Source organism: Pongo abelii, chromosome 16 (assembly GCF_028885655.2).
Source record: "Pongo abelii isolate AG06213 chromosome 16, NHGRI_mPonAbe1-v2.0_pri, whole genome shotgun sequence".
Lineage (NCBI taxonomy): Eukaryota > Metazoa > Chordata > Mammalia > Primates > Hominidae > Pongo > Pongo abelii.
The window spans coordinates 75374676-75390332 of record NC_072001.2 but is presented as its reverse complement, the minus strand read 5'-3'; positions in this window follow the sequence as shown (position 1 = coordinate 75390332).

The following is a 15657-nucleotide window of genomic DNA, read 5'->3' as shown; positions in this document are numbered from 1 at the left end:
TTCAACATCACTAACTGTTAGGGAAATGCCAGTCAAAACCACAATGAAGTACCACTTCACACTCATTAGAATGGCTACTCTCAAAGAACAGAAAAGAAACAGAATATAACAAGTGTTGGTGAAGACGTGGAGAATTAGTAACTCTGGGAATGACTTGGGCTGGGTTGGTGAAGATATGGAGAACTGTACTGTTGGTGGGAATGCAAAGTGGCTTAACTACTGTGTAAAACAGGACAGCAGTTACTCAAAAAATTAAAAATAGAATTACCATATGATCCAGCAATTCTAAGTATATAGCCAAAAGAACTGAGAGAATAATCTTGAAGAAATTTTTCTTTTTTTCTTTTCTTTAAAGACAGGGTCTCACTCTGTCACTCAGTTACCCAGACTGAAGTACAGTGGTGTGATCACAGCTTACTGCAGCCTCGACCTCCAGGGCCCAACCTGAAGAAATATTTGAACACACATGTTCATAGCAGTATTATGTACAAAAACGGAAAAGTAGAAGCAACTCAAGTGTCCATCCATGGATGAATAAACATATATATATGTTTATATATTCTCTATATACACACAATTAAATATATATGTATATTCATCTACTCATGGATATATATATATACACACACACACACAAAATTCAGCCTTGAGAAGGAAAAAAAGTCTGACACATGCTGTAACATTGATGAACCTTGTGGACATAAAGCTAAGTGAAATAATCCAGTCCAAAAAAAAAAAAAATTTCTGGAATCCAGGCTTGTAAAAGGAAAAAAAATAAAAACAAAACCCTGCACAAATACTGGGCAGGGTGCAGTGGCTGGCTCATGCCTGTAATTCCAGCTACATAGGAGGGAGGATCACTTGAGGCCAGGAGTTTGAGACCAGCCTGGGCAACACAGCGAGACCCCATCTCTTAAAAAACAAAGACAAATACTGTATGATTTGGCTTATAGGTGGTATGTGGAGTAGTCAAATTCATAGAGACAGAAAGTAGAATGGTGGCTGCCAGGGGCTGAGGGAAGGGGGAAATGGAGAACTATTGTTTAATGGGTATAGAGTTGCAGTTTTGCAAGATGAAGAATTCTGGAGATTGGTTGCATAATAGTGTAATGTACTTAACACTACTGAAGTATATGCTAAATATGGTTAAGATGGTAAATTTTATGTCATTTTACAACAATTTTTTAAAAGTTAAAAGAGTTTGGTGGGGTAAGCAGAAGAGTTTGGATTTTATATATTCCCTGGGTATTATAGCTCAGATCGGAAAGTTTGGCAGGGCAGATCAGTGGTTTTTGAAACCAAGTGTTTTCCTTTGCTAGAGGAAATGAACACCTGGATATAATACACAGAAAAATATAGCTAATAATCTATAGGCTTTTCAGGGACTTAGAGAAACCAATCCAATAAAATTCTTTAAAATATGTCCACTCCTCACTATTCCCAGGGACTGATTCATAGCAGCAGCATCACAGAGAAGGCATATAATCATATATCTATCATGGCAATGAGCTAACTTTATCAGGGAGAAATAACTGCCTTAAATTTGGGGAAACAGAAGGGAAATATACATTATGCCACAGCCTCAGTTTTGCAACATGGGCCTTAGCAGAAAGGAAGGGTCATGGGAGGGGCAGGATTATTAGTGAAAAAGGCATTCAGGAATGAGGGGGACTCAGGGACAACTTCATCCCACTGAGATGTCCTGGGAATAAGAAACTACCCCCACCCCCTCTCCCAGGTGCCCAGCCAGCCAGGCCATGGCCCCTCTACCTGACTGCCAGACTGAGTGAGGCCTGGAAGCCCATGGTGCTCCTCTCTCCTAGCTGCTGGGCCACAGAACCAGGGAGTCCTAGAGCAGAGAAAGTTCTCAGAGAAGGATCTCCAGGTTGCCTCAGGACTAGACTGAGAGGCTAGATCCTCAAACTCAATCCAAGGCTGGTTGTCTCTCTGAGAGAAGGAAGTGATGACAACTGAGCCACTAGGCGGCAGCAAAGTCCAGCAAAAAGACCCAGAGGCAGAGGGGTGAGTAAGACTTGATTCTCCTCCCTCAGAGAAAGCTACCCCTGTCCCCTTGCTGGGGAAAACGGGCCCAGGGCCCCTCCAGTCCAGGTCACCTACCTATCCAAAGGAAGAAGGGAATCTTCAGGAAGGCTTGTGTGGCCATTTCCCCCGAAAAGAATGGCTCTATCCGCTTCCGCTTTGGTCCTCCTCTCTCTCTTCTCTCATCACCTGGGGAAGGGCCAGTGCTGATTCTGAAAGGACAGCGTTTCCGAGGGCTCTCCAGACTTCCCCCAGCTCTGGCCACTCGGAAGGCAGGCGTGGAGAACAAGTGTGTGTGTTTGTGTTTCTGGGCTGCAAGGGTGGAGAGTGCAGCTTCTAAGGCATAGAAATCCCAGGCTCTTCTCCAACCTGTCCTTGTTTGGAGTAGCATTTTCTCTTAGACACAGAATCTCCGAAATCTGGCTCCTGTGAAGTGTGATTTCATGATGGCAACAGCACTCTTTCCGCTCCTACCTTTATTTAGAGAGCACAGGCTGGGCCCCAGAGCAGAGAGTTTTAACGTTTAACAGTTCCACGTGCCCTGTCCGCTGACAGCGAGAGGGTGGGAGGCATTTAAGCCTCTGAAATGATATTCTAGAGAAACCTGAGTTCATCTGCCTGAGTGCCTGACCTCCACAGAGCCAAGGAACACCTGGTACCCAGCAGAGCCCTGCTTTTGCTGCTGCCTTCGTGCTGGCAGGGCTCCTTGCCTTCCCGGAATGTGTTCCTTCTTGTTTGCCACTCAGTGCCTGGCCCAAAGCCAAACCTGGGCTGCTCGGAATGCCATGCCCCCACTCACTTCTCTCTCAGGATCTGAGACAAGGCTCTCTTCCGCCTGGGGAAAGGCCAGGCCCTCGCTGCAGCCTCATCCCACTGTGCAACTTCTCTAGGCACATCAGACTCTCCACCGGCTGAAAGCAGAAGCACTTAGGGAGAGGACAGCAGGGTCCCCAGGAAAGCAGACAGTGTGGCATATTGATATCCTATTGGCAGCCTTCTAAATTGGGCCAGAGTTGGCAAAGAGTTATTCACAAGCTGTTCATTAACTTGCTAAATGCAGAAAGGTTGGGTTGGGCACGACTCTGGGAAAACATGACACCCCTGCTCCTGGATTCAGCCTAGCATGAAGGCGTGTTAATTGGTGTAGGATTTCTATGGAAGTTTTTCTTTGCTGTTAGTTCCAAATACCAGACTAGTCTGTGTGGCATGCTCTCCCCAATATATAACTACATTTAAACAATTTATTAAGCACCTTCTATGGGCTCCTGAATGCATGCTTCTATAGATACATGACACTATAATTTTCTGAGCACTTAATTGTGTACCAGGCACTATATAGGGTGCTTTTTATACTCATTATCTCATTGAAGAGAATCTCAATACACTAATACAGTTTTCACACTTTACGCTGTGTAAACTGAGATCAATAGGCCAGAAATACAATATGGACCCCTTCAGGGAGTAACTGGGGAGGCGAGGTAGACAGAATAGCAATGTAACAGTGTAAGACGGGTGAATCCGTGTAAGTGCAAAAGGCAGTGGTATGGGCAGACTTAATGTTACAGGGGCATGCAGCATGCGTGGGTCTCAAAGAATGAGTAAGATTTGGATCTGAGGAGAGAGGTGGGGAGGATCTTCCCAAAATGTGTGTTTGCGGGGTAACATCAGTTAAAGTATGGTAGTGCTGAGGGCGGTGCAGATAAAAACTTGAAAGAAGCAGAGTCTGAATATGCATGTGGGCAAAATCCCCAGGATCTAAGTGCCAGGATGACAAGGACAGACTTAGTCTCCCCGGGCTGAGGAGCTACTGCAGTTTAGGAGTGAAGGAGAAAAGTGATGGTTTAGCTATATTGGTTCCTCAGTAGAGTGCAAGGTGGATTAAAAGTTCAGTAGAAGAGTCTAGATCATGGTTTCTCAACCTCAGCACTACTGATATTTTGGACTGGCTAATTCTTTGTTATAGGGGGTTATCTTGTGTATTGAAAGATTCTGGGCCACATCCTTGGTCTCTGCTTACCTGATGCCAGTAGCACCCCCCACCCCTGGTTATGACAACCAAGTGTCTCCAGAGCAGGCAAACTACCCCTAATTGAGTATCATTGCTTTAGATGGCAGGAAATTAGGGCCTGGACCTTATAATATTGGCAGTTATTTTGATAACTGCGTCAGTCTTTTGACTTTCAGAATAGCTGATAAAAGTAAAAAATGGTTTCCTTGCCGCAGGAAATTCATCATCAGTGCCAAAGAACTTAATGGCATACAGAAAAGAGGCTTCAGAAGTAGATCATTCTGCCTATTAGAAACCTCTAGAGGATACTCCAAAGCTTCAGATAATGTGCTCAAGACTCATTAGCAAGACAGCGCCTGATAGCAGGATTTCTCTCTCTACCTCACCCCCCAAATCACAACTTACTCAAGGGCCACATTTAGTAAGGAATGCCCCCAATGTACATGCAGGCAGAGAAGCTAATGATCTAAAATTTTGCTAGGTTTGCATTCACCCTTCTAGAATTTTGTTTTTGGCAATTGGGAGAGGGGATGAATAGACACTGGCCTATCAATGAAGAGAGCTGATTTACCAAGATGTGTCTTTGTCTAAAGCAGGAATCAGCTAAGTACAGACTGCTGTACAGCCTGGCTAGCTTTTTGTAAATACAGTTTTACTGGAACTCAGCCATGCCCCTTTGTTTATGTATTATCTCTGGCTGCTCTAGAGCTCCAACAGCAGGGTTGAGTAGTTATGACAAAGATCATCTGACCATATCTGGCCCTTTAAGGAAAAGTTTGCTGATTCCTGGCCTAAAGGAAAATGCTTTTAGACTCCTAGGGGTGATTTTCTTTTTTTTTTAATGGAGTCTTGTTCTGTCGCCCAGGCTAGAGTGCAGTAGCGTGATCTCGGCTCACTGCAACCTCTGCTTCCTGGGTTCAAGTGATTCTCTTGCCTCAGCCTCCGAGTAGCTGGGATTACAGGTGCACACCACCACACCCAGCTAATTTTTGTTTTTTTTTTTTTTTGAGATGGAGTCTCACTCTGTTGCCCAGGCTGGAGTGCGGTGGTGTGATCTCGGCTCACTGCAACCTCTGGCCCCCGGGGTTCAAGCGATTCTCCTGCCTCAGTCTCCCAAGTAGCTGGGATTACAGGTGCCTGCCACTGCGCCCAGCTAATTTTTGTATTTTTAGTAGAGACGGGGTTTCACCATCTTGGCCAGGCCAGTCTGGACTCCCGCCTTGGCCTCCCAAAGTGCTGGGATTACAGGCATGAGCTACCACACCCGGCCTAATTTTTATTTATTTTTTTTTAGTAGAGATGGGGTTTCACCATGTTGGCCAGGCTAGTCTCGAACTCCTGACCTCAAGTGATCCTCCCACCTCGGCCTCCCAAAGTGCTGGGATTACACGCCCGGCCTTTTTTTTTTTTTTTTTTTTTTTGAGGGAGTCTTGCTCTGTCACCCAGGGTGGAGTGCAGTGGTGTGATTTCGGCTCACTGCAATCTCTGCCTCCTGGTTTCAAGTGATTCTCCTGTGTCAGCCTCCTGAGTAGGTGGGATTCCAGATGCTCACCACCATGCCTGGCTAATTTTTGTATTTTTAGTAGAGATGGGGTTTTACCATGTTGGCTAGACTGGTTTCGGACTCCTGATCTCAAGTGATCCGACCATCTTGGCCTCCCAAAGTGCTGGGATTACAGATTTTCCAGCTCAGATTTTCATTTATTTTTTCATCAGAATAATTATCATTGAGTGCCTACAATGAGCTAGGCACTGTGTTAAAAGCTTGGGATATATTAGTGAACAAAGCAAATACAGGTCTTTGCCTTCGTGAAGTCTACATATTCTAGTGATGAGGGGAGAGAGACAATAAGCAACTAAGATAATAAATTATATAGGCTGGGTATGGTGGCTCATGCCTATAATCCCAGCACTTTGGGAGACCAAGGCAGGTGGATCACCTGAGGTCAGGAGTTCAGACCAACCTGACCAACATGGTGAAACCCTGTCTCTACTACAAACACAAAAATTAGCTGGGCATGGTGGCAGGTACCTGTAATCCCAGCTACTCGGGAGGCTGAGGAAGGAGAATCACTTGAACCTGGGTGGTGGAGGTTGCAGTGAGCTGAGATGGTGCCACTGCACTCCAGCCTAGGTGACAGAGTGAGACACTGTCTCAAAATAAATAAAATAAATAAATAAATAAATATAGTATGTTAGAAGGTGATAAGTGATAAAGAAAAAAGAACAAATGTAGAACAAGAAAAGGGAGATTGGAAATGCTTATAGGGTATCACATTAGATGATTATCAGGGAAGGTCCAACAGAGAAGTTGATATTTAAGTAGACTTATAAGAAATGAGACAGTAGGGCTGGGCACGGTGGCACATGTCTGTAATCCCAGCACTTTGGGAGGCTGAGGAGGGCAGATTGTTTGAAGTCAGGAGTAGAAACCCTGTCTCTACTAAAAATACAAAAATTAGCTGGGCGGTAGTGGCACACTCTTGTAATTCCAGCTACTCAGGAGGCTGAGGCAGGAGAATTGCTTGAGCTTGGGAGGTGGAGTTTGCGGTGAGTGGAGATTGCATCACTGCACTCCAGTCTGGGCGACAGAGTGAGACCCTGTCTTAAAAAAAAAAGAAATGAGAGAATAAGCTTTGTGGAACATTCCAGGTAGAGTGAATAGCCAATGCAACAAGTCTAAAGTGGAAGGGAGGGTGCCTGGCTGGCTTGTTCAGGAACAGCAAGGATGCAGGTGTAGCTGGAAGAGAGAGAACAAGAAGGGGCAGAACTAGATGAAGTCAAAGGGGGAGGGCTGGGAAATCATCTAAGACCATTTTAAGAACTTTGGCTTTGACTCCCAATGAAATGAGTAGATAAGTGAATAATAATCTTTTGTTACTCAGATTTCAAAAGAATCAAACTTGACTGCTAGGGAGGGAAAGGTGGAAGCAGGGAGATCAGTTAGGAGACAGCCTCCGTTACAAGTTAGGGAGGACAATCACTCTGATGACTAGGGCAGTAGTAGAGATGGTGGAAACATGCAGATTCTGGATATATTCTGAACATACAAACGACAGGACTGCCTGTTAAATTGGATATGGGGTATAACAGAAAAGGAGTCATAAGGATGACTTCATGTTTTTTGGCTTGAAAGAATGGAGGTGGAGAAAGCCATGCGTGGTAAAGCTTTTGGAAGGAGAATCAGAAATGTAGTACTGGACATATTCAGTCTGAGATGAATTTTGGACATCCAAGTGGTGGGGATGTCAAGTGGGCAATAGGCTATATGAGTCTGGGGTTCAGGAGAGATGTCTGAAGTCTGGGAGATATAAATTTGGGAGCTGTTGGCTTGACGTGGTGGCTCATGCCTGTAATCCCAGCACTTTGGGAGGCCAAGGCGGGCAGATCACGAGGTCAGGAGATCAAGACCATCCTGGCTAACATGGTGAAACCCCGTCTCTACTAAAAATACAAAAAATTAGCTGGACATGGTGGCACATGCCTATAGTCCCAGCTACTCGGGAGGCTGAGGCAGGAGAATCGCTTGAACCTGAGAGGTGGAGGTTGCAGTGAGCCTAGACTGCACCATTGCACTCCAGCCTGGGCAACAGAGCAAGACTCCATTTCAAAAAAAAAAGACAAAAAACTGGGAGCTGTTGGCTGGGCATGGTGGTGCACACCTGTAATCCCAGCACTTTGGGAGGCCGAGGCAGGCAGATCACGAGGTCAAGAGATTGAGGCCATCCTGGCCAACATGGTGAAACCCCGTGTCTACTAAAAATACAAAAATTAGCTGGGTGTGGTGGCATGCGCCTGTAGTCTCAGCTACCTGGGAGGCTGAGGCAGGAGAATCACTCGAACCCAGGAGGCAGTGGTTGCAGTGAGCTGAGATCATGCCACTGCACTCCAGCCTGGTGACAGAGCAAGACTCCGTCTCAAAAATAAATAAATAAATAAATAAAAATAAAAATAAATAAAATAAAAAAATAAATAAATCTGGGAGCTGTCAACATATGGATGGTATTTAAAAGCATGCTGCTGGATGAGATCATCAAGGGATTGAGTCTGTAGACAGAAGAAAGAATGGACGAGTGAACCCTGTCACACACTGTTAATAAAAGCTCAGGAAGAAAAGGAAGAACTAGGAAAAGGAAACTAAGGATGCCTGATGAGGAAGGAGGAAAACCAGAAGAGTTTGGTGTCCTGGAAGCTAATTATTTCTTTATTTTATTTATTTATTTATTTTTTTGAGACGGAGTCTCACTCTGTTGCCCAGGCTGGAGTGCAGTGGTGCGATCTTGGCTCACTGCAAGCTCTGCCTCCCAGGTTCACGCCATTCTCCTGCCTCAGCCTCCCCAGAAGCTGGGACTACAGGAGCCCACCACCACGCCCGGCTAATTTTTTTTTGTATTTTTAGTAGAGATGGGGTTTCACCGTGTTAGCCAGGATGGTCTCGATCTCCTGACCTCATGATCTGCCCGCCTCGGCCTCCCAAAGTGTTGGGATTACAGGCGTAAGCCACGGTGCCCGGCTGAAGCTAATTATTTCATGATACATCAAGGCAAAGGCTATGACAAGTGCTGCTAATACAATCAAATTTATTTTACTGTGGTTCAAGCTCTTTCTCACTTCAGTGTAACCCAGAAATTTCCAAACTTGGACAACCCTAAATAATTTAGTGTTTAGGGGTCATTTTTTCAATACGAAATGGCCTGAGACCCATTTCTAACCACTGTGGGAAGTCCTGAGACCTCAGTTTCTCCAAGGGTTTTTAAGGTTGCTTCTGTGTCTCCTGCAGATGTGATGCAGCCTGCTTGTCCCCTGTCCCCTGTTCCTTTGGCTATTTCCTTTTTGCCTCATTATGTGCCACTCCTCATCCTTCATTCCTCCAAATGATCCACCACCAACGTGGTTGAGTGTATCCAAATTGCATGGAAGATTTAGTTAATGGAAGGCTATATACAAAGAAGAAAACTTCAAACTCAATACACAGATGATTGCTTAAAGAAATTTAGCAGCCATTCTCTACTACAGTAGGGAGCTTCTCCATGGCCATGTCTTCCAGTAGGCCCCTGTCTCCTGCCATGTTTCTGGAATGCTTCTCATCTCAGTTCTCTTCATTAACCTTTCCCTACTTCTTTCTTTCCTAGGCCTCATTCTCTTTCTCTAGGACATCCAATGAAAATCCAAATTTATTTGATTTTATTATTTGGAGTAACTGATCTCTCTTGTATTGTCCTGGCCTACATAGTTAAACCCTGGGAGTTGACCTTTCTTAACCAAAAAGCTCCATCTGGATGTTTACCTCAATGAAACAAGCTCTCTAGCAATAAATTATACCACATTCTTGGAAATCAGAAAGGTTACAGGTTTTATTAATAATTTTTCCTGTCTGTTAAATATAACAGAAAAAACATTGCCACTAACAACCAGGAGAGACAGTACAGCATAGTAGTTAAGAATACAGGTTCTGGAATCAGTACATCTACATTTAAACTCTTCCAATTTACTTGGACAACTCTAAGCCTTAGTTTCCTCATCTCTAAAAGGGGGATACTAATAGTACTTACAGGTTTATGGTAATTTATCAAATGGGAAGCGTCATGTCAAATCCTTGAAGTTTCTGACACACAGAAATAGCTCAATAGATATTAGTTTTCTGTTAAGTTCCAAGAAATAAATGTAGCAAATGCAAAACCTAATGTTGGCCAGGTGTGGTGGCTCATGCCTATAATCCCAGCACTCTGGGAAGCAGGAGGATCACTTGAGCCAGGAGCTCAAGACCAGCCTGGGCAACACAGCAAGACCCTGTCTCAAAAAAAAAAAAAATTAGCCGAGTGTGGTGGTGTGTCCCTGTAGTCCAAGCTACTTGGGAGGCTGAGGCAGGAGAGGACTGCTTGAGCCCAGGAGTTCGAGGCTGCAGTGAGCTATGATTGTACCACTATACTCCAGCCTGGGTGACACAGCAAGACCCTATCTCTAAAAAAACAAAACAACCCACCCTCAGTGTTGGTAGGGCTATATAGAACTAGAGATAGGTTTGTATCATAGAATTTCAATGGTACTATATATTGATTCTTTCTTTTTAGACAAATCTCTGGCTAGCTACATGATAGGATATAAACTGTTCATATGTTTTGAAATCTTAATCCCACTTTGTATTCAAGGAGAACATGTGAAATAAGTTACTTATGAAGAATGTTTGTAGCACTGCTATTCATAACAATCTCAAATCAGAACTAACCAAAAAGCCTGGCAGTGGGGAAATGGCTAAGAAAATCACAATCTATAAATATAATGTAACCCAATGTTACCTTTAAGCACAAGTAAACAGTGATTAAGGGTGGAAATTTGTAAAAAGCAGAATTAAGATAGTGCTTAGACATGGATTACAACTATGTAAAATGTGAAAATCTCTACGAAGTCAGCAGATAAACTGAAGAGATGTCCACAGTTAGATGTACAAGTTTAGGGAGTTCCCTATTTTCTGTTAGGTTGCTTAAGTTCATCAACCTCTGAGCTTGGTCTTAAGCAAGCATGAATAGTTCTTCTGATTAATGTTGCATTTTGACTTCTGCTGCTATGCCAGGGAGGATGATGGGCTGTTTTTTCTTTGATAAACAGCTTCTACGTTCTCATTTATCCATTCAACAAATAACAATGTTTATGTGCCAGGCACTATATGAAACTGCACGGATTCAATAGTGAACGAGTCAGACATGGTTCCTGGCCTCCATGGCTCTTGTGATTTAGTGGGAAGGAAGGACACAACACCAAAAATCATATGTGATTTGGGCACACTGAAAGGATTCATGATTCTGAGGAATTAACAAGGAAAGCAAATTAGTCAGGTGCACTGGGGAAGATTTCTTTGAGGAAGAGATGACATAGAAGATTCTCTGTTGAGGACTATGGGAGAGAGCACAGGAGGGAATAGCAAATGGGGAGACCGGCAAGGGAGAAAAGAATGTGTGTGTTTGAGGAACTAAAAGAAGGCCTGCAGGGCTGGAACACAGAAAGCTAAGGCAAGAGTGGTATAGACTGCAAAGAGGCAGGGAAAGTGGGAAGGGAGCAGGTTATACAGAGCTTTCTTAAAGATATTGGCAGAATATAAAATGCAGTGGGGGTGAAGAGTATAAGTGAACACTGAAGAGTCCTTTATAAGCTAGTCTAGCAACCCAGATGAGAAGGCATGATTGTCTGGACTAGAGTGGTAGCATTGGCAATAGAAATACATGGATTTAAAGGATTCTTAAGATGTAGAGCAACAGGACTAGGAGGCTGATAAATGCGAAGTGAGAGGAGAGTCAAGGATGACTCCTAGATTTCTGGCTGGAGCTGGGTTGCACAGTGGTGCCATTTTCCGAGGTGGGGAACACTGATGGAGCAAGTTTGATAAGGCAAGAGCAGTTTGGGGGTTTGTTGGGTTTGAGGAGCCTAAGAAATATCTAAGCAAAGATGACTAGCAGGCAGGTAAATGGATTACAAGTTGAAGTTCAGGAGAGAAGTGTACATGTGAAGTGCGTCAATCAGTCATTGACCTTGGTAGTGAATGGGAGAGCCTAGCAAGAATGTACAGGCTGAAAAGAAGAGGGCTTATGAGACAAAACCCTGAGAAGCTATAGCAAGTAAAGAAGAAACTGGCAAATAAGAGAGAGATCAAGCTGGGTATGGTGGCATGTACCTGTAGTCTCAGCTTCTCAGGAGGCTGAGGTGGGAGGATTGTTTGAGCCTAGGAATTCAAGGCTGCAGTGAGCTATGATGGTGCCAGCCTGGGTGACAGACCCTGTCAAAAAAAAAATGTGATTTCAGAGAAAAGGAAAACTAGGAAGAGTGGTTTGAGAAGGAGGGTTTAATGTTGCTAAGAGGCCTAATAAGATAGAAACTACTAGTGATCTTAATGAGAATGTTTTGTTAAGTAGTTGGGGCAGAATCTAGATTAAACTGGGTAGAAAAGTGGGAGGGAAGTGAGGAATCGTGATTGACTACAGACACTTCAGAGCTGGCTCTGAAGAAAAGCAAAAGGTCAATATCTAGAGGGAGACATGGGGTCATGCTTCTATTTATTTTTAAAGATGGGGGAGGCCGGGTGCTGTGGCTCATGCCTGTAATCCTAGCACTTTGGGAGGCTGAGGCAGGTGGACTGCCTGAGCTCAGGAGTTCGAGATCAGCCTGGGCAACATGCTGAAACCTTGCCTCTACTAAAATACAAAAAATTAGCTAGGTGTGGCGGTGTGCGCCTGTAGTCCCTGGTACTTGGGAGGCTGACGCAGGAGAATTGCTTGAACTCAGGAGGTGGAGATTGCAGTGAGTGGAGACTGCAGTGAGCCGAGACTGTGCCACTGCACTCCAGGCTGGGCGACACAGCGAGACTCCATTCCCTCTCATCAAAATAAATAAATAAATAATAGGCTGGGCATGGTGGCTCATGTCTGTAATCCCAGCACTTTGGGAGGCTGAGTCAGGCAGATCACCTGAGGTCACGAGTTTGAGACCAGCATGGACAACATGGCAAAACTCTGCCTCTATTAAAAATACAAAAATTAGCTGGGTGTGGTGGCACCCACCTGTAATCCCAGCTACTCAGGAGGCTGAGGTAGGACAATCACTTGAACCTGGGAGGCGGAGGTTGCAGTGAGCTGTCTCCCACCTGGGAGACAGAGCGAGACTCCATCTCAAAAAATAAAATAAAACAAAATAAAATAAAATAAACAGTAAAGGTAGGGGAGATTTTACACACTTAAATGCTGATGGAAAGGAGGCAATAGAGAGAAGCTGATGGTGATGATGTGTGTAAAGAAATTGTTTGCAGGATATCCCTGTGCAGATGGAGGGATTAGCCTTAGCTCTGACGTCACTCTGTAATAGAAGTGAAGAAGGCGCCAAAACGGGCAGATATAGGTAGGCTTGTAGACCTGGCATCAGGGAAGTTGAAGGAGTTCATGTCTGACAGCTTCTATTTTCTCTCTAAAGTAGGAGTGAGGGTGGAGGTGAGCATTGTCCAGGTTTGAGGAATGAAGACTGAGATAGCAGCTGTGAGGAGCTGAAGCAGGAGCTGGCTAGGGAAGCAAAGCCTAGTGTAGAAAACCTTGCCTGAGCCTGCATCATGGAGAAAGGGTTTTCTTCTAAATACAAGTTGCTTGGTTTTGGTACACGTAGGACAAAGATCCAGGAAACAGCCTTTGTCTTTTAATGCAAACTGCAGGATGTAAGATTTTTTCCAGAGTAATGATAACTCTTCCCTACTGCTGACACTGAAGATGACTACCACTTCGTTTGACACTCTGAGATGTTAGTTTTTCCCTACATAAGAAAATTTAAGTGTATTCAGAACTTGATTTTTCCGCCAGGCATGGTGGTTCACGCCTCTAATCCCAGCACTTTGGGAGGCTGCGGTGGGCAGATCACTTGAGGCCTGGAGTTCAAGACCAGCCTGTCCAATGTGGAGAAATCCCATCTCTACTGAAAATACAAAAATTAGCTGGGTGTGATGGCGGGCACCTGTAGTCCCAGCTACTCGGGAGGCTGAGGCAGGAGAACTGGTTGAGCCCTGGAGGCGGATGTTGCAGAGAGCCAAGATCACACCACTGAACTCCAGCCTGGGTGACAGAGTGAGACTCCATCTCAAAGTGGAATTTCAGCCTCATATTGGAACTTAGTGACCAATTTTACCACTATTGTGCAGGGCATCTTTGCTTAGTCCCATTTATTTGATGCAATTCCTTTAAGCCCTCTTTTTTGGAGATTCCCCACGCTGCTGCTCTTGTTCAACTTCCCGTCTTTCATATACATGGAATATTAAAGGTAATTTAACACAGGACATAAAATGTAGGTGTTTTTTTTTGTTTGTTTGTTTTTTTTTTTGAGATGGAGTCTCGCTCTGTCGCCCAGGTTGGGGTGCAATGGCACGATCTCAGCTCACTGCAAGCTCTGCCTCCCGGGTTCACGCCATTCTCCTGCCTCAGCCTCCCGAGTAGGTGGGACTACAAGGTGCCCACCACCACACCCAGCTAATTTCTTTTTGTATTTTTAGTAGAGACAGGGTTTCACCATGTTAGCCAGGATGGTCTCGATCTACCGACCTCGTGATCTGCTCGCCTCGGCCTCCCAAAGTGCTGGGACTACAGGCGTGAGCCACTGCGCCCAGCCAATGTAGGGCTTTTAAGGTGCCCTACACCAGCAGATCAGTGTAAGGAGCTGATCCAGATATGACTTAATATATAAAACCAAGCCAGTTATATAGGTCCTGCTGCCTAGCAGTTAATTCGGATGACAATTTCTCACTATTAGTTTCTGTAACATACCAGCTGAATATATGAAATTTAGAAACTGAGGCTAGACTACATTTAAAATGTTCAAGTGTGGAGTTCTTGCCATTTTCTAGGACAGGGAAAAAGGAATAGATGGAAAAAGTGTGAGACGAGATGGAGGCCACGTGACTGAGCTTCTGAGTTTATTTATAAAATGAGAATAACAGTACCTGTTGAAACATGAGAACATAAGAATTAATGAGATTATATATTTCTATAGAACCTCAAAAATGTACAAGGTACTTTATATATATGGTAATATATATAATGATGCATATATAATATGCAAGGTACTTGTGTAATATGTGTGCATAAAGTACCCTGCACATTATAGAGTGATAAAAAGGTTAGTTGTTGCTATTCACCATCCTTGAGTAAGTTTCTCTTTTGTACATAACAGTAATTATCAGCCATTTTTTACATAGCTGTTTAGCTGCATAGCAATATAAAACTAAGTTTTCAAACTTGTTGTTAGTCTTAAAATGGAACTGAGTAGGACAGAAGGAAAATAAGGTTTATTTTGTAGATGAGACTACTGAATCTGACAGACCCTGGATTTGACATTCATGCTGTAACACCATAGCATGTACATTTCTGTAAATACTTTTTTTTTTTTTTGAGATAGAGGCTCGCTCTGTTGCCTAGGCTGGAGTGCAGTGGCACAATCTCAGCTCACTGCAACCTCCGCCTCCCAGGTTCAAGCGATTCTCCTGCCTCAGCCTGCTGACTAGCTGGGATTACAGGCGCCCGCCTACCATGCCCAGCTAATTTTTGTATTTTTAGTAGAGACGGGGTTTTGCCATGTTGGCCAGGCTGGTCTTGAACTCCTGACCTCAGGTGATCTGCCTGCCTTGGCCTCCCAAAGTCCTGGGATTGCAGGCATGAGCCATTGTGCCTGGCCTGCCCCATGTAACTGAGAAATTCTACTTTGTCATTTCAATGGAATGTGTTATTAAAACATATGGTCAATATGGATATAGTAAAATTATAGTATATTCAAAATAATTAGGTACATATCAGAAACATAATCCACTTTATCTGATCTAGTTAGGACCAGTGCTTGTGAACTTCAACTATACCTGGCCAAATGGTTGAAATATTTGTGTTTTAAACACTATTACATAGGAAACCCACTGATACTTATATTTTCTACAACCATTTATAGCTGGGTTTATATATGGTAACTTTTCTGAATTCCATATTGAGACACGGGTTGGACAAGTGTGAGTATACTTACCAGGCAATACAACAGGATATCTGAAAGCAGGTTAGTTCAGTTTGATAATTGCTTAGCCCAGTTTTGAAAAACCTGCTTTC